Below are 19,707 nucleotides of genomic sequence, written 5' to 3'. Positions count from 1 at the left end.
TTCTAGGCCAAAGAAATGGCACGTCTAATATAAAGAGCAAGCAAGATCATTGATGTAGTTGGAGGGGAAGTAGTTGGAAATGGGGCTGGAGAAGTAGGCAGGATCTTGTGTTTCTTGTTAATGGGTTTGGACTTTAAAGCAAGGGGACACCATACAATAATTTTAAGCATGGAATAGAACTGACCAAATTCATCTAAAATGGTATGTGTGTCAGTGGGGGGTGGGGTGCAGGGGGGAATGTTAAAATAGTCTAGGATGTCAAAGAGGCAATGTGTTTCAGGAGAATTTTTCAGTCAGGCTCCTTAAGACACTGGTAATAAATAGGATGGGAGTCGTGGAAGAAGGAGGGGTGAAAAGTTTGGAGGAGGCGCTGGAGTTTCTAACTTGGTCATACAAGTAAGTGGACCACTGCCTTCGTAATGCCTGCCTCTCTTTCTGATGTCATGGCAATAATCTTCTAACTGATCTCCTTGCCTTTGATCTTTCCATCTTCCTCACTGAAGAAAGAGGTAATTTTCCTAAACTGATCAGACGACCATCCTACATAGGGCCCTGGATTGATGCTCACTGCGTACAGCACTAAGAAGTCTAAACTCCTTAGCTGTTGTCTTCTACCCACCATTCCACTTTCACTCCTTGACACACCCTCTGAAATCCTCACCATATAACCCCAGCCACACTAAGCTGCTAAATGTGTCCCACGCATGGTCTGCATTCCCCTCCTCTGTGCCTGTACACATGTTGTTTACTAAGGAAGTTCTGATTCCTCTCTCCTGGTAATGCCACCTATCCTGTAAAGATCTTTCTTCCTCTCCCAGGCATAGTAGCTTACACATTCTCTTTGCTCTCCATTCTCTCTCTTTCTCTCTTTTTTTTTTTTTTTGCAACTCTTTTAAAGTGAACTTCACATAATACTGAATTATTATATCTGGATCTGTTTCTCCCACTGTCTTCTGCAGTTTGAAACTATTATTCAGTTATATATTCTGTTCTTATCATGGTTTATAGAAGGTGCTTCATAAAGTTTTTTGAGTGAGTTTAAGAGCTATCCCCTTAGAACTTTCTTTTCTGTGACTGCCCACTATCACCACTAAAAAAGAGGGAGGAGAGAGAAGAGAAGCAGCAGCGAAGACAGAAAAAAGCAGGATTTTCCCTTGGATAAACATCACATTGGAGAACAGGTAGCAGGCTTGAGAGCTGAGGAAAGATTCTTTTAAAGTCTAGACTGAACAGCGTTTCCTTATGAAAGCCGGAATATTACAAATGGGGACTGCTATAGCATGTCTGGAGTGATCAGAGAGTTGGCTTGTACAGAGACTTCTTATTCCTCAGGACTGTGAGAGGATGTATTTTCAGGCAAAAGAGTTTCCCCTGCTCAGTATTTCAGTTTGGAACAGTTATTTGTTTAAAGGCTTTGATATGTGTGTGTGTGTGTGTGTGTGTGTGTGTGTGTGTGTGTGTGTGTGTGTATCAGAGAGAGAGAGGGGAGGGAAAGAGAGGGGGAATGTGAAGTGTGAATGTGCATGTGATTTTTCCCTTTTTTACAGATTTATTTGTGAGTACATTTGCAAATCTCTTTTGTATGCGTTTGCATATTGTTTCCATGTGTTTATGTGGGCGTGTTTGTTTATGTGGGAGTGAACTATATAAAAATATGTGGTTTTCCTGTGTGAAGTAGTTCAATAGAGTAGTGTGTATATGTGCATGTAGGTAGCAGACCAGTGTACTAGGTTTCTCTGTGGGATATTGTGAATTTTGAAGGCATGCTTATAAATATATATCAGATTCTATCATTATATTAAATTTCAACATGTAGTAATTCTCTCAGTAAGGATTTACAAATGAACAATTTTCAGAAGTAATAGATATTAAACCCATACAATAATGCATGCATAAATCTTTGGTTTTTTTTCAAAACTGAATTTTGCAGAAAAGTATCATACACAGAAATTGTAGAAGCTGGAGAAGGTGCCAAAAGAAGATGGTTTCCATAGCGTCTTGATTCTTTGGGTGGGATTTGGGTAGGGTGTTCTATAACAGTTAATAACTGTTGTCCTGCACATGCAGTGGTGACTCCAGCCCATCTCTTTGCTCACCTGTGTACTTCTAAAATGAACCAGTGACAGTGAGGAAGAGCTTGAACTAGTGGCCATTTAGGACAGGAGGCTGATGTGAGTCTGTAACAATGCCTAAAAGAAAGAGGGCAGCAGGCTTTGGAGTCATTTGGAACTGGGTCTAAATCACAGCTTTGCCCCTACCCGGCTGTGTGGCTTTGAGCACCTGACTCCACTTCTTCAAGTCTTAGTTTCCTCACCTATTCAGTGAGGTTAATAACACCTACCTCACCTTTAAGGGTGGTTGTGAGTAAAATGCTTTATGTGGAGTCTGGAAAAGAGGTCAGAGTTCAGCAAATATTAATGCCCATATCAAAAGGAGTGATCAAAATGTAAAATAATGCACTGAAGGAGAAGTGCTCTCTTTTCATTTCTCTGAGATCAGCTAGATTCGAAGCCAGGTGTGAAGATTCTGAGTTGGATTAGCTGGGAGGTGATTGAGAAATACATTAAGCCAGGTTGGCTGAGAACAATACTTTACAGAGACTGTAGCCCTGAGAATGATGAAGGGTGGAGAGATACCTAAAGGAAAAGGGATTTGAGCAGAAGCATTGCATTGTGAATAGGCTGCCTAGGGAAACAGAAGAAAACTTGCCTAAGACATGAACAGGAATGTGTTTGAGCTGTCTGAGTCTGGGATCCAGCAAGTATCTTGATTCCTGCAAAATGGAGCCAATGTGAGCTCAGCATGGTACTTAAGGCCAGTATCATATTTAATCAATTGAATCATTAATTACTTTGAGGAGAATGAACACTTAATTTCTAATTCATGTGTAGTTTAAAAGGGGGAATGCAATCCATATGGTTCTGATTCAATTACATCTATATCATCAAAATAGACTGTCTTTTTTTTTTTAAGTGATATCGTGGCCAAGAAATTCAATGAGCCTTTTTAACAAGCAGTTTAAGCCTTATTTCTTAAAAACAGGAAGTCATATCTGACTTTGGGTAAGCCAGTTCCCTCTGGACAAATTTCAGGAATGGCTAAGTTTTGGACACCTGCAAATTCTAAGTTGGTTTCAATCATATGGAAACCAGGTTTTTGAACTTCTGAGCAAACTTTCTCAGATCAGGGGAGTGGTGAACATATCGCTCAACAATTAAGCTCTTTGCAAAATACCCTCCTGCTGTGTATAATGATATGTTCTAGAAAAGCTCTGATTGCAGTCTCAGGAAAATCCCTACCAGCCGGTCATTTTAATTCCACCAGTCCCTTGAATTCTAGGAGTCTCTTTTTTTTTTTTGTGCGGTATGCATGCCTCTCACTGTTGTGGCCTCTCCCGTTGCGGAGCACAGGCTCCGGACACGCAGGCTCAGCGGCCATGGCTCACGGGCCCAGCCGCTCCGTGGCATGTGGGTGGGATCTTCCCGGACAGGGGCACGAACCCGTATCCCCTGCATCGGCAGGCAGACTCTCAACCACTGCGCCACCAGGGAAGCCCAAGGAGTCTCATATTTTTAATGCTCTGCTAAGGTTCTTTTCTGTTTGAAAATGCAGTGTTTCTGTAATTCTATAATCAGCACACATTTAGAATCACTGCATCAAGGTGCAGTTGCAAATCTAGGTTAAAATACTATACTAGAACTTAGTAGCTATTCTGTACTGGAACTTATTCGATATTTGACCTTGGGAAAATGATTAAAACTCTAGGCCTCAATTTTATCATCTGTAGTTGTTTGAGATAATATGTACTAAAGGGCCCACCACAGTACCTAGTTCAAAGTAATCACATGTATCTTTATTCCTTTGTTTTCCCCTCCCTCCTTCCTTTCTCTTCCTTTCCCTCCTTTCCTCCTCTTCACTTCTCTCCCTTTTTCCTACCTCTGGTCTTTCCATCATATTTTTATCTTTTTATAATATGGTGAAGATTTTTACTGTCTTATACAATTTCTTCTCAAAAGATTCGTCTGTGTGGTTTCATCTCCTGTAGTTGGTGAGCTGTTAGAAGATTGAACAATTACTTCTGTTTTATCACCTCCACATTGCCTCACCAAGGGTCCCCAAGATGGTCACTCCTAGGTTAGTGCTATGGCTGGACTGGCCTTAATGTTTTAACAGGTATTTATACATACAAACAGGTAGATTCTTATAGCTTTGAAGTTATCACATCACTTTACTTAATCCATAAAACATGGATTCTTGGTTCTGGTTAGATTCTGTACTTTAGGGTAAATTTATATTCCTTGAGAAAAGGTCATGGAAAAACCCGTATATATTTCTAACTATAACACTGCTAATGAAATTTAAATCCCAAGAAAATCAGGAAATTAAGGGTCAGAAATGAGACCAATGAAGCAAGGCTTACTGCCCTTCAATGAATACTCTACAAATCATTGTGAGACTATATCTAGGCTGTAAAATTTAGACCTTCTGATGCCTGAATTATTTAAAGATGTGTTGATCCTTACAAAATGTAAATCAGGACACTTTTCAGGGGTTAAATTTAGTAAAAATGCCTTTTTTCCCTTTTAGCAGTTCCTATACCTATAGATAATAACCATTTCAACTGCACTTTCCTGCCTGATAACCTGTCTAGTTCAGAATTCAGCATTTCAGACTCTTCATGTAGGGCTGCCTCTTAGAGTAATGCTTCTCAAACTTTAATGTACCTGTAAATAAACTGAAGATCTTGTTAAAATATAGATTCTGATTCAGTGGGTCTGGAATAGGACCTAAGATTCTGCATTTCTAGTAAGTTCCTAGGTGAGGCTGGGGCCTCTGGTCCACAGACCATACTTTAAGGAACTAAGTCTTAGATAACTAAGCATTTGGATCAACTTGAATCTCAAATCACATACTACATGATAGGTGTACCTGTGAGCTTTCACGACAATACGGACCGTAGTATCTCTCTGGAGATTGGAGAGGTGGTAGCCTGTGGTCTTTCTTGCTTCAGGAGAATTTGTTAAGAACTTACAAGATCATCAGTAGCCCACGAAACCCTTCTCTTAAAACTTAAGTATGTTTCTTTCTGGCCTTTGCTCATGTGAAGTAAGGAGAGAGAGCACACAGCGTATTTATCAATATATATGCTTGGTGCTTTGGAAAAGGTCACAGCTGCCAAAGTGTTGCCGCCTCCTTCTCTACAACATTTTTGCTGAGCCAAAATGGTGCAGCTGAAGGATCCTTACCTTATCCAAGAGTGATGAGGTCAGAGCTTGTGCTGTGTATTAGGTCACCATCTTTACCCAATGGTGCTGGTACACAAATCCTATTTAGATTATGATTTTATTCAGGAAATTTTAGCAGGGGATTATGAGAGTAATATAGAAAGAGGTTTACAAGCTATGTGACTGTCAGGGAACTTTACATCTCTATGTTTTAGTACCCTTCTCTGTAAAATAGGTAATAGAAATTTGCAGGGTTGTTATAAGAATTAGAGATAATTTTAAAGTGCCTGCTACAATGAATGGTAGATATCACTATTGGCATTAATTATACTTGTCATTAAGCACACTTGGTATAATTACTTAAGGCAACTGGGGACAATAGTTAAGCCATTTGTTAGTCAGACCTAACTCACTGTATAGATCTGGCTAGAATAAAGATAATTAGTGAATTCTGGTATTGAGACTTTTAAATAATTCATTGTGTCAGTGCTCTCATTACGACTGCATTTAAGCTCATTGAGTTTAATATATTAACCAGGGCTTTTAAAAGCCACTTTAAAGTTAAATTACAAACATTAAAAATAGTTCATATAATTGTGAGTTTTGTAACTGGTGAATAAGCTTCTAACACTCTTACCAGGTGAGAGTAGGTAGGGGCTATTTGATTTGCACTTTAGCACCTTCCCAAAACACATTTTAAAGTATGAAATAAGCAAAACTCTGAGGCAGCTGGCATAATGCTTCCTAATAAGGTTTGGAGGCATAGCATAGTCTGTAAGGGTGTCTGCCCCATTAACTCTGCCTTATTTAGTTTCCCCCGAAGTTTTCTGGGGTAAGAGGGACATCCTGGTGCTTTCCTTAGCTCTCCCAACAAGGTCATACTAGAAAGACTTCAGCTTTGCTCACTGTGTTATCTATTTGCTTTGCTTTCCACTTCCCCCATAACTTCCCTCTCTTTTCTTCCGCATCTGATGCAGGAGAGGAGTGAATGCTCCCTCATTGATCCATGCTGGTACAAAGGCCCTGAGGTCCATCCACTTAAAGAGATTAGGTGGCAGTAAATAAAATGAGTGGACTGGACATTAAATCACTTGGTGCCTAGCAGAAGCAGATTCACTAGAAGACTGGACTGGGGCAAGGCTTATATGCTTGTATCCATAAGGCTACTCAATACCCTTTACCCTGTGTTAAAGACAGTTGTAATTGGGGAAAGGCTTTCCTGCGCTTGGCCCGCTCCTCTTCTTTCTCCTGTGTTTTCACAAGTACAGTGATGTTTCTGAGAAATAAAGCATGCTCTTCCATGCCCTGCACTTACCCAACCTTTCATAGTCTTCATCTAATTTTTGTCTAATTTTTTTCCAAGGATTGTTTTATTTGGGAGCCCCTCTTCATTTATTCAGTTCAACAAAGTAAAGAAGGAAAAGAGTTGTAAAAGTGACTTTTTATATTTTAGTTTTAGAAGCTACCAAATCACTCAAACTATCGCATTTAGGCTCTCCAAGCTCTTTAGTCATCCTAGCCTGTGTGCATACCTTTGTACACAAACAAGTTCGTTTACGCAAAAGTGAACAAATGGCTTCTGTGCTTGTTTATATACTCTATTTAACTGAGGCAAGAAGACTGAGCATATATATGGTATATACTTGTAAATGGTTTGATGTTCACACTGCAGGTAGTGCATGTCTCTGTATATCTACTTGGTATGTGCTATTGATTGGAGAATTCATAGACTATGGAATCTCAGAGTTGGAAGAGTCCTCAAAGACAGTATTCTAAAAAATGACTCATTTGATGCTTGAACCCCCTGTATGACTTTCTTATCCTAGGGTTTACCAGCCTTGGCTTGAATACCTCAATTGTCAGGAAACTTCCTACCTCTCCAAGCTGCCTGTATCATCTTCAACTGTATTTCTTCACTTGGTCTGTGTGTTACACATATGGATATATTTCATAGCCACCTATACCTAAGGCAGGGGTCCTATCCGTGACATATGTAGTTGGTAGCAGGTTAGATTTCTTTCGGTGAGAATCTGGGCATCACAAGCAAATTGTACACAGAGCAGTCATCTCTCCCTAAGCAGAGAGCCCTTTTGGGGTCCATGTGCCTAGTGTGTGGATCTCTGATGCCAAAGACTGCCAGTGCTTATGGGTTTCTCTCAGCTCCTTGGGAGACTCTCTTAACTACACACTTGGAATAGTTCTCTGCTCACCTGCAGTACTCTGTCAGCAGGCAAGGAAAGCTTTAGGGCAGAAGCACAAGACACCAGGTTCTTCAAACCCCTCGCTGGGCCTTGGGGTGAACCCACACTCACAGTTGGGATGGCTTCCATTAACTAAAATACTCACACTTGTTTTTGACAACAGTTCTCAGGTTAAATTTCACCAATTGCTATTTTGGGTAGGGAACTATGGCAGAAGTATCTCCAGATTCCGGGTGTCTCTAATGCCTCTGTAAAGCCACCTTTCAGCATGATCCATATGCTGTGCTTTCAAGGACTCAGCTGTGATGGTGCCTTCACAAGATTCAGCCCCAAAAGGCAAGTGGGGGTACATGGGAAGGGCTTTTGAGGAGAGGAAGAACCTGGGACAGGCCACAATAGGAATCTCCCTGCCTGAGTTGACTCATTCTTTGATATGTTGAAGCAACAGCAAGGGGTGGCTTCCAAGTTCCTGTCTGTGATGATAGATGAGTTTGGCCTTGCAGCCTGAAGAACAGATAGCAGTCAGCAGAACACAGATGTTGCAAGGCAGCCAAATTAATCTTTAGTGGGAATGTACAAGTTGGGCACTCATTAGAATATCTAATGGCCTAACCTCATTGCAAAGCAAGAGCTTATCTTACAGAATGGACTCTGGCCTAAAACCTTCCAGGTCTTGCTAAGGTTGAGGTATCCACTGATTCATATATGTAAGGATTTCTTAAAAATCTTTCAACCAAGAGGACCATGGTTTGAAATGTGTACTTTCTACAGCCTTTCTAGGGGAGTTGGAGCTCTGGGTAGTGGGCACATGGGCTTTATCTAATCAGGCTGAATCAGGTACATGTATATGTAGTATAAGACAATGCAAGAATCTAATCCTGTGGGAGGCCTTGGGTGGGAAGTACCCTCTTCTGCAGAAATATTTCCAGAGAAACATGCATTTCATGTGTTAGGGAACTGAACTTATTTTCTTTTTCCATTAAGAAAGACTATATGATAACTGACCTAGATTAAAGTGGCTACTTGGCTGTGTGGAAGTGTGTGGAAAGAGTTGTTGACATCAGAGACCAAATGTATCTTGGGTAGCTTTCATTCTCCTAAATTAGAGGTGGTATCTTGATCTCTGCATTTATTTCTAGAATTATATATAAAACTTTCAGGGAGTTTTGTTTTGTTTTGTTTTTCTGATTGTAAGGGTGCCATGTAGAAGTGGAGAGCCTTGTGAATCAAGCCCTTCTTTCAGTATAATTTCTGGATAAATAAGAAATGGGACTTGAGGGCAGACATTATTATCATAAATGGGATCAGAAAAATATATATAACAATTGAGTGGCTTACACCAGATACCTGGCAAATCCAACAGAAATCAATGTTACACATCTGATCCAGGGAGACCCTAGCTTATAAAAGGTACTGATCATGCATTACATCAGGACCATATAGTGGGTCTTCAGTGAACATTCATAGACACACTATCCAGAGACAAGAGGCAGTGTGCCTAATGCCAAATGCATGATATTTGAAGACAGACATGCATGTTTGGAACTTCTGTGAGCCTGAGATAGTTTTCTAAGAAATAAGGATAATGATACCCCTTTTTCAAGGCCATTGGGAGGATTTCAGATCTAATTTTTAAGTACTTGACAAGAGTGAGCCTATTCTTGTCAAGTGTAATGATGGATAATAATACTAATGGTTGTTTCTGTAGCTCATTATCATGGAGCAAAGTTTAGGCCTGAGGAGCTTTCTGAGAGGGCATCAGGGTCTGGGTGGTAATCTAAGCTTACATCCCTTTCCCCAGAAAAGTAGGAGATATAGGTGCCCTCCACCCCAGGAAATTTGGAAGAGTATTTGGTACATGTCTTATGGAGATGAGCTATCCCTGTCTGATGTAGCCACTTCTTAGACTTCCACAAATAGAGTTGAAACTAGCACTCTCTAGAAGAAAGAGAAAAAGAAAAAAAAAAGAATCGATGGAAGTACACACAAAGATTAAATATATATCATGAATAAGTGCATGGATTTAAAGGAAAATTTTGATCATAAATAGGAAACAAATAGGAATCTCAACAGAGACATGGGGATTAACAAAAGGAACCAAATGGGAATTTTAGAACTGTAAAAACAATATCTAAACTGAAAGACTTGCTGAATGGGCATATTATCACATTAGATACTACAGAAGAAAATATTAGTGGGTTTGAAGACATCACATTGGAAACTAGACAAACCAAAGTATACAGAAAAAAAAAAAGGCTGACAAGTAGAAACAATGAACAGAGCCTTTAGTGACTTGTGGGAAATAATTAAATACCTTAAACATATCTGTAATTAGAGAACCAGAAGGAGAAGAGAGATAGATTGACACAGGAAAAGAATATTAAAAAAATTAATATAATTTTTTCCAAATTTGTCAAAACTATAAGCTTACAGATCAAAGATGCTCAGTGAACCCCAAGCAGTATAAACAGACATACAGACAGGCACACATAATAAAATTGCTGAAAACCAATGATAAAGAGAGGATCTTAAGAACAAACAGAGAAAAGACAAATATAACAGAAGAGCAAAAAGACTTACAAATAACTTCTCATGAGAAATGATGGAAGCTATAAGATAATGGAATGAGATCTTTAAGGTACTGGAAAAAAGAGTCAACCCAGAATTTCAATTCCAGTGAAACTATTCCTCAAAATTAGAGTGAAATAAAAACATTTTTGGTTAAACAGTGGAGGGATTTCATTTCCAGGAGACCTGCACTATTAGAATCATTAATGGAAGCTTCTCGGAGTGAAGAAAAATGATACAACATGGAAATTCAGATCTACAGATAGTACTGAGGATGGAAAATATGTGGGTAAATATAGAAGACATATTTTTTTCATTTCCTAATTTCTCAAAAGAGTATTGTCTTATTAAAGCAAAAATAATAACAATGTATTGGGGATTTACCGCACATTTAGAAGTAAAATATATAATAACAATAGTAAAAGTAATGAGAGAAGGATAAGGATCTTAGATTATACATGAAGTGATTTGATATTAATTAGTAGTAAATTGTCATAGATTAAAACCCTAGTGAAATCACTTAAAAAAATAAATAGGTATAGTTAACAAGTTGGTGGAGGAGATACTAAATACCAAAAAATCACCAATCCATAGAATATTGAAAAGGAGAGAAAAGATTGAAAAGAAGAGAAAAGGAATAACCATAACAATCAATAAATGTCATAAATAGAAAACAAATAGCAATATGGCAGCCTAAAACTAACCATATTGATAACTGGATTGGAAAGTAAACCAAATATATGTTTTTTATAAGTAAGACACTTTAAGGATGACACAGTTGAAAGTAATGCAGTTGAAGATGTAGCATGCAACCAGTACACATAAAGAATATGGCCTGCCTATGTTCATATTATACAAAATGGACTTAAAGACAAATAGTATTATTAGAGATAAAGAGGAATATTTCATAATGGTAAAAAGGTCAATTCACAAGGGGAAAAAAAACAGTACAACAAAATTAGGTGTAATTCCTGGTTGATTTCAGGCTACTGCTTTGGTTTAGTATAAAGAAATATTAGGCCGTAAGAGAAGAGTAAATATATGATGTACAGGGAGCTAAATAGTACCCTAAGAGCTAAGGGAAACTTCCTAAGTAAGGATAAACTTTGAGGGGGGAATCATTCCTCAGGGCTGGAGTTCAGATCTCGTTGGAGAAGATGTGCCAGCTCAATGAATGGCAGAGAAATTTCCTGTGCTGCCCAGATTATTGTTGGAACAACTGGATATCCAGATGTAGAAACATGAACTTAGATCATTACCTTGTACCATATATAAAATAATTAGCTCAGAAGTGGATCAGTGATCTAAATGTAACAGCTAAAACTATAACACTTCTAGAAGAGAACATAGAAGAGAAGATTTTCCTCTAGAAGAGGAAAATCTATGTGACCTTTGGTAAGGTAAAGATTTCTTAAATAGGATACAAAAGCACTAACCATAAAAGAAAAAAATTGATGAGCTGGATTTCTTCAAAATTCAAAACCTTTGCTCTCCGAAAGATACTGTGAATAAAATGAAAAGGCAAGCCACAGAGAGGGAGAAAATATTTGCAAAACAAAGAACTTATAAGTAGCTTGTATCTGGAATATATAAAGAATTCTTACAGCTAAATAAGGCAAACCAATTAAAAAACGGGCAAGAGAGATTTGAATAGACACTTAGCAAAGAAGATATATGATTTGGTAGAGAATTTGGTAAATATTATATGCCATGTAAATATCTTTACATGGCATATAAGCACATGTAAAGATATTTATTATCATTATTAAGGAAATGCAAATTAAAATCACTGTGACATACTGCACATCCACTATAATGAATTAAGTTTAACAAGACAGGCAGTACCAAATGTTGTAATGTTGTGAGGATATGGTGGAGCAGCCTGAACTCTTGTATGTTTCTGGAGGGATTACAGAATTGTACAGTCACTTTGGAAAACAATTTGATGGTTTTTCAAAAAGTTAAACATTCACCTACCATATGAACCTCAGTCTTACCCTTAGTTATTTGCCCAAGAGAAAATTAAAATGTATGTTCACACAAAGGCTTATATTTATGTAGTCAGTGCAGTATTATTCATAACAGTCAAAACTTTGAAACAACTCAAATGTCTATTGCCTAGTTGATGGATAAACAAATAGTCATTCATACACACAGAGGAGAGTCCCAAGGAGTGCACTATTGATACAAAAAACATTGTGGATAAATACCAAAATCATTATACTAAGTGAAATAAGTCAGATACAAAAGACTACCCATTTGATTCCATTTATATGTATTTCTACAAAAGGCAAAAATATAGTGTCAGAAAATATATTAGTGGTTTTCAGATGCCAGGATTGACAGGGAGGGGTTTGAGTGCAAAAGGGCATGACAGAACTCTTTGAGGTAATGGAAATATTCTGTTTCATGATTGTTGTGATGGTTAGATGATTATATACGTTTGTCAAAAATCATTGAAATGTACATTTTAAATTGTTGAATTGTATTTTATGTTAAGTATACCTCAAAGTTGATTAAAATATATACATATATAAAAGAAAAAACTTTATTATACCTGTAATACTCAAGATCTTTGTATTTTATTATTTGAAAATGGTATTTAAATCTTGAAAGGCAAAAAACATTGTTATAGGTATTTTCATGAAAATATAGATAACTGCCTGATAATACACCACAATTTTAGAAAATATGTTTGATACATTTATATAATGCACAGTGTGGAAAACTGCGCTGGCTCTTGGAGCAAAGGTTGACAAGGTAACTGTGGGTCTTGATTCCATTCCAAGACTAAGAGAAGAAACAGGATTCTTACTATTCTAACTTCCCATTTAAAGGATTGGGCCTGTGGCCCTGAATTTATAGTTTGGTCCCAGTAGGCAGCAAAAGGATATCCCCAAATAAAGACAGAAGGAAGTCTGTCTTTAGTGAGTGAGACATAGCCTGATGATGTCCAGAACTGAGAGATTTTTCTGGGTGAAAAGAAGAGATGACAGGATTAGTGGGACAGGTATGTTAAGGTAAAGGAAACGTTTTTAAGAAACAAAATATCCAGCCTCAATGCCTAAGTCACTGAAAATCCTAAATATTACACAGAAATCCTTTTACACTGCTGGTCCAATTAGGCCATAGTCAGCCAGCCCTAGATGTTCCTGAATGTGAGAAAAAAAATCTTCAACAGTCAGTTTGCAACAAGTTTTTACTGCACATATTGCTTGTTGGCTCAGCAGTTTATGCTTCAGTCACATCCAGAGTCTTGAATTTGTTGTGGGCGTCAGAACTTTATTTTCCCTCTGAATCTCTGCTTGTTGTAATCAGGATAGGGGTTTCAACTTCTCCTCAGCAGCCACAGGAAGCTACTAAACACAGACTCTGATGAGAAAGGCGCCAGGGAATTTGAAACCCTGTATAGTGCTTAAGAATCATATCTCCAAGAGTGTACAGTCAATAACAATACTGAAGTTCAGTTTCTTGGGGGAATTTGTATCTGAACTAGAATCAGGCACTGTATGGATATTCAGATTTTTTTCCAAGGGTGTGGGTGAGAGGTAAACATAGTGATTTTAAGATCAGGTAAATAATCTCTCTGTAACAGATTTAATCATTTATTCACTTATTCAGCACATGTATGTTAAGTGCCTCCTGTGCAAACACATACTATAGAAGGAAAAAAAGACAGTGTCCTTGTTCTCAAAGAGCTAAAAATCTTTTTAGTAAAATAAGAAATGCATTCATGATAAATTCAGTAGGTAGACATTGTAAAAGTATTACTAGTAACCATCAAATTGAGTGCCATCTTTTGCTCAGTAACATAGTATATTTCCTATGAGGGTATATAGTATCTGGAGCCTCCTAGGTTTAAATCCTAGGAGTTCTGCTTAAGTATTTTTTATTGTTTTGTTCTCTTTTAAAAATATTACCTGAGATCCTCTAAGCAATCCTATAAAACAGGGATAATAATCCCTCTTTTTTATTTATTTTTAAAATTTTGTATTGGAGTATATTTGATGTACAATGTTGTGTTAGTTTCAAGTGTACAACAAAGTGATTTAGTTACATGTATACAGATATCTATCCTTTTTCAGATTCATTTCCCATATAGGTTATTATAGAGTATTGAGTATAGATCCTTGCTGATTGTTTATTTTATATATAGTAGTCTGTATATGTTAATCCCAACATCTTAATTTATTCGCTCCCCTCACCTTTCCCCTTTGGTAACCCTAAGTTTGTTTTCTAAGTTTGTGAGTCTGCTTCTGTTTTGTTAAATAAGTTCATTTATATCAGTTTTTAAGATTCCACATGTAAATGATATCATATATTCGTCTTTGTCTGACTTAGTATGATAATCTCTAGATCCATCCATGTTGCTGCAAATGACATTATTTCATTCCTTTTTATGGCTGAGTAATATTCCATTGTATATATGTACAGTGTATTCTTTATCCATTCATCTGTCAGTGGACATTTAGGTTGCTTCCATGTCTTGACTATTGTAAATAGTGCTACAGTGAAGATTGGGGTGCATGTATTTTTTTGAAGTATGGTTTTCTCCAGATATATGCCCAGGAGTGGGATTGCTGGATCATATGGTAGCTCTATTTTTAGTTTTTTAAAGAACCTCGATACTGTTCTCCATAGTGGTGGTACCAATTTACATCCTCACCAACAGTGTAGGAGGGTTCCCTTTTTGGCTGCACCCTCTCCAGCATTTATTGTTTGTGGACATTTTGATGATGACCATTCTGACTGTTGTGAGGTGATACCTCATTGTAGTTTTGATTTGCATTTCTCTAATGATTAGGGATGTTGAGCATCTTTTCCTATGCCCATTGGCCATCTGTATGTCTTCTTTGGAGAAATACTGATTTAGATCTTCTGCCCATTTTTTTTTATTGGGTTGTTTGTTTTTTTCCTATTGAGCTGCATGAGCTGTTTGTATATTTTGGATATTAATCCCTTGTCTGTTGCATCATTGGCAAATATTTTCTCCTATTCTGTGGGTTGTCTTTTCATTTTGTTTATGGTTTCCTTTGCTGTGCAAAAGCTTTTAAGTTTCATTAGGTCCCATTTGTTTATTTTTGTTTCTATTTTCATTACTCTAGGAGGTGGATCCAAAAAGATATTGCTGCGATTTATGTCAAAGTGTGTTCTGCCTATGTTTACCTCTTAGAGTTTTATAGTATCTGGTCTTACATTTAGGTCTTTAACCCATTTTGAGTTTATTTTTGTGTATGATGTTAGAGAATGTTCTAATTTCATTCTTTTACATGTAGCTGTCCAGTTTTCGCAGTACCACTTATTGAAGAGACTGTCTTTTCTTCATTCTATATTCTTGCCTCCTTTGTCCTAGATTAATTGACCACGGGTGTGTGGGTTTATTTCCTGGGCTTTCTATCCTGTTCCATCGATCTATAAGTCTGTTTTTGTGCCAGTACCATACTGTTTTGATGACTGTAGCTTTATAGTATAATCTGAAGTCAGAGAGTCTGATTCCTCCAGCTCTATTTTTCTTTCTCAGGATTGCTTTGGTTATCAGGGTCTTTTGTGTTTCCATAGAAATTTTAAGATTTTTTTTTTTGTTCTAGATCTGCAGAAGATGACATTGGTAATTTGATAGGGATTACATTGAATCTGTAGATAACCTTAGGTAGTATTGTCATTTTGACAATATTGATTCTTCCAATTCAAGAACATGGTATATTTTTCCATCTGTTTGTGTCATCTTTCATCAGTGATTTCTTTCATCAGCTTCTTACATTGTTTTCAAAGTACATGTATTTTGCCTCCTTAGGTAGGTTTATTCCTAGGTATTTTATTCTTTTTGATGCGATGGTAAATGGGATTGTTTCCTTAATTTGTCTTTTTGATCTTTCATTGTAAGTGTATTTATAGGAATGCAAGAGATTTCTGTGTATTAATTTGGTATCCTGCAACTTTACTGAATTCATCAATGAGCTCTAGTAGTTTTCTGGTAGCATCTTTCAGATTTTCTATGTATAGTATCACATCATCTGCAAACAGTGACAGTTTTACTTCTTTTCCAATTTGTATTCCTTTTAATTCTCTTTCTTCTTTGTTTGCTGTGGCTAGGACTTCCAAAACTATGTTGAATACAAGTGGTGACAATGGATATCTTTGCCTTGTTCCTATCTTAGATGAAATGCTTTGAACTTTTCAACGTTGAGTTTGATGTTGCAGAAAATAATATTTGAAGAAATAGAGAATTGAGTTCAATAAATGATTCATATATTATTCATTAATAGTGGCATACATGGGATGGGGCTTGGGGAGCAATCCACCCTGGGTACAACCAGTAAGGGAGACATTATTTTGAAGATAATTTGTAAATGAAATAAAACTTATTCAAAGTTTGTCTGCTTTTTATTATCACCATGTGCTAGCAATTTTAAAGAACATCCGTGATAAAATACTTCTCCCAGAATTCCTTGTTGGTCCAAGTTCTAAACAAATCTTATGGTTAATGTTGATTTTTAATAATACATATTTAAGCTTCTGATAATACATATTTAAGCTTCTACTTAGCACATATTTAAACTTAATTTTTAATAAATATTGTATTCCGTAAAGAAGTTAATATGGAGTACTCCCAGTTGTATGCTTAGCCCTCAACACAGTCAGACTCAGGTATATGCATTTGTTCCAAGCATAACTTAATAAAATTTGAATAATTTGAGTGTACTTTGTGTATAGTTTCATCTACAATCCTTGTAGTGCAATACATTCCTACATTTAAACTGTAGATTTGAAATAAGCTATAATAGCATTGTGATTGTAAAAATGAAGAAACAGAATATAATTACTTCAATTTTGTCATTCTATATGACCACATGGAGTTATTATTTGTTTAAAATTTAAATAGTGGAACAGAGTGAAAACTGTGAGGTGTTACATTTTTCTTTCCAAAGTACAAACTTTACTTCATATGTTAATTTTTTTAATGATCTTGGAAAACATTTTAAAAATTGAAATATGTTCTCCTTTAAATTGTTAACTATTGGTTTTAAGCTGAGGAACAAATCAAGAAAATAAAATATTACTCTAGTGGTACAATTTACTCATTGTATAAATTGACTCTTTTGCCGATATTTTGGTTGTATTAAATTTCACTTGTTAATTATTAGACAATTATTTCCATAAAATATTTTACATAAGATTTTGATAAAAAGCATCAAAGTTAAAACTGCTGGGTTGATATAAAAGCTATTCAGTTCTACACTTTTGTCCTACAGGAATTTGAAGCACCTTTCAGTCATTTGGAACATTGTTCTAAAAACAGCAACTGCTTAATAATTTTTTTCTGAATTTTATAAAGTAATTTGAAGTCAAAACCCATACCAACATGAAAGGGCAACAATCCAGCGGAACTCAACAACGAAAATAAAATTAAAAAGCAAAGGAGGCAATTTCAGCAATGTCTGGATCTATTTTGAAATATGTAATGCCTTCAACATTGCATAGACTTTATGAAAATTGTGAAGAGTGCAAGGTGGCACATCCAAAGCATGGATACTAGAAACAACACAAGATTCAGATGACACAGGGATGAAAGACAACAATGAATCATTTTCTATAAGCATTGACAATGAGAAAGAGAAAGGAAATGTTAGTAAGCGTCAACACTGACAGGATTTTATTTTTAATGGAGAAGAAAATGGCACTAGTAAAGCCAAGATTTTGATGATGAAGAGACAGTAAATGATATTTTAATCTATTTTGATATTTCTGCTTGGTCAATACTGTTTCCAGATGAAGAGAATTAATTCAGTTAAGAAGGGAAGTGAATCTTTTCAGAATAAATATGAACCTTTCTCTGCAGTTCAAAGAAAAGGACAAAAGAGCAAAGGAAGCAGTCAACACTTGACAACTTCATGATTTTATAAATCCTTACCAAACACTGAAAAGAAAAGTGCCAGTTTTTTTCAAATTGAAATAATTATTTTTGGTTGTAGACTCTGGATATTGGGACAAAAAAATAAACATCTAATCTTGTAACAGGCTTTAAACCTGGTAGATATTAAATTCTAAGGTCTGGGAGATATCTGAACAATATCTCTCTTGCTTTTATTGACCATTACTGTTTATTTATTTAATGACTATTACTGAAAAATTTGTCATATAGAGGAGGGAGTGTCAAAAAAGGATTCACTCAAGGTATCAAATATGCTGGCTATGCCAGTATTCATTAATAATCATATAATCAATAATTCTTCTAAAGTGATCATTTTGATGAGAGATATGTGAGTGACTTGTTGAAGTCATATTTTTTGATGACTCTTTCTTTAGAGTTTGAAAAATCCACAGATGAGCAACAAATAGTAAATAAATATAAAAATTGCTTATCCTTTACATTAACTAAAGCAGTGCAAATTAAAGCAACCTAATGGTGTCATTTTATATATATGAAACTAGATTTTTCAAACTATTGTTATAATACTTAATACTAGTAAGTCTAGCACATCTATATAGTACTGATAGCAGTGAAAATTTGGACACTGACATGACAACAAACAGAAAAAAATAAACCAGTGAAATGTCCATATACTAGACCCAGGAATCTTAAATCTTATACCTAGGAGAATATACGTGCACATGTATATATAAGTAAAACATTGCATGTATAAATTACAATATATAATATGTAGATATGCCATAGTTTATTCTACTCACCTATGTTTGGGGATTTAGAGTATCTAACATTTTGCAATTACAAACAAAGCTGTAATGTGCACCTTTATTTTCATATTGTTGTTGGGGGCACTTTAAGGTAAATTTCTAGAGGTGAAGTTTAGTCAAAAGGTAAACACATACCTAGTTGTGTTAGTTATTTGTAGATTTCTCACCAAAAAGGTTTATGCCAATTTGGATTCCTGTCAACAATGTATGACTATGCCTATTTCCCCAAAGCCCTGCAGGCAGAATGTTTTATCATGCTTTTTTCATTTTTCACAATATTATAGGTGAGAAATGATATCTCAGTTCTAGTTTTTGTGTTGTTTTACATTTGGGCCCATCACACATTTTATTAGCTTAACCTTAAACCATAAAAATTTTAAGTTAGAGAACAACTTTAGGTTTTTAAATTGCAGTAAGATACATAAAATATTCCATCTTACCACTTTTGAGTGTACAGTTCTGTGCTAAGTATATTCACATTGCTGTGCAGCCAATCTCCTGAACTTTTTCATCATGCAAAACAAACTATACCAATTAAACAACTACCCATTTCTCCTTCCCCAGAGCTCCTGGAAACCACCATTTTACTTTCTGTTTTTATGAATTTGACTACTTTAGATACTTTCTATAAGTAGAATCAGTGTTTGTTATTTTGTGACTGGCTTTTTTCACTTAGTATAATATCCTCAAAGTTCATACATGTTGTAGCACATGTCAGAATTTCCTTCCTTCTTAATATTCCATTGCATGTATGTACCACGTTGTTTATTCATTCATCTGTCCATGGATACTTGGGTTTCTTCCACTTCTTGGCTTTATGAATAATGCTGCTATGAACAGAAGTGTACGAATATCTCTTAGGAATACCACTTTCAATTATTTTGGATGTATACTAAGAAATGAAATTGTGGGGTAACATGGTAATTTTATTTTTAATTTTTTGAGGAACTGCCATATATTTTCCATAACAGCTGCAGCATTTTACATTCCTACCAACAGGGCACAAAGGTTCCAAT

At 36.1% G+C, this 19,707-nt stretch overlaps 1 long non-coding RNA gene across 2 annotated transcripts in view; it reads left to right on the top strand.

Annotated features, from left to right (window-relative positions):
- Window positions 1–10,196: 10,196 nt before the first annotated feature.
- The window catches only part of LOC114486007 (uncharacterized), a 98,898-nt gene continuing 89,387 nt past the window's right edge, over window positions 10,197–19,707 (top strand). Inside the window, exon 1 of one of the 2 annotated variants that reach the window (XR_003679251.2) lies at window positions 10,197–10,283. This is a non-coding gene — a long non-coding RNA (uncharacterized lncRNA). The remainder of the gene's footprint in view (window positions 10,284–19,707) is intronic. The other variant, XR_003679250.1, reaches the window with a different exon arrangement.

The sequence above is a fragment of the Physeter macrocephalus genome, chromosome 4 (assembly GCF_002837175.3).
Source record: "Physeter macrocephalus isolate SW-GA chromosome 4, ASM283717v5, whole genome shotgun sequence".
Taxonomy (NCBI): domain Eukaryota; kingdom Metazoa; phylum Chordata; class Mammalia; order Artiodactyla; family Physeteridae; genus Physeter; species Physeter macrocephalus.
Note: the sequence above shows the minus strand (reverse complement) of the source record. Positions and strands in the feature narration are given on the sequence as shown.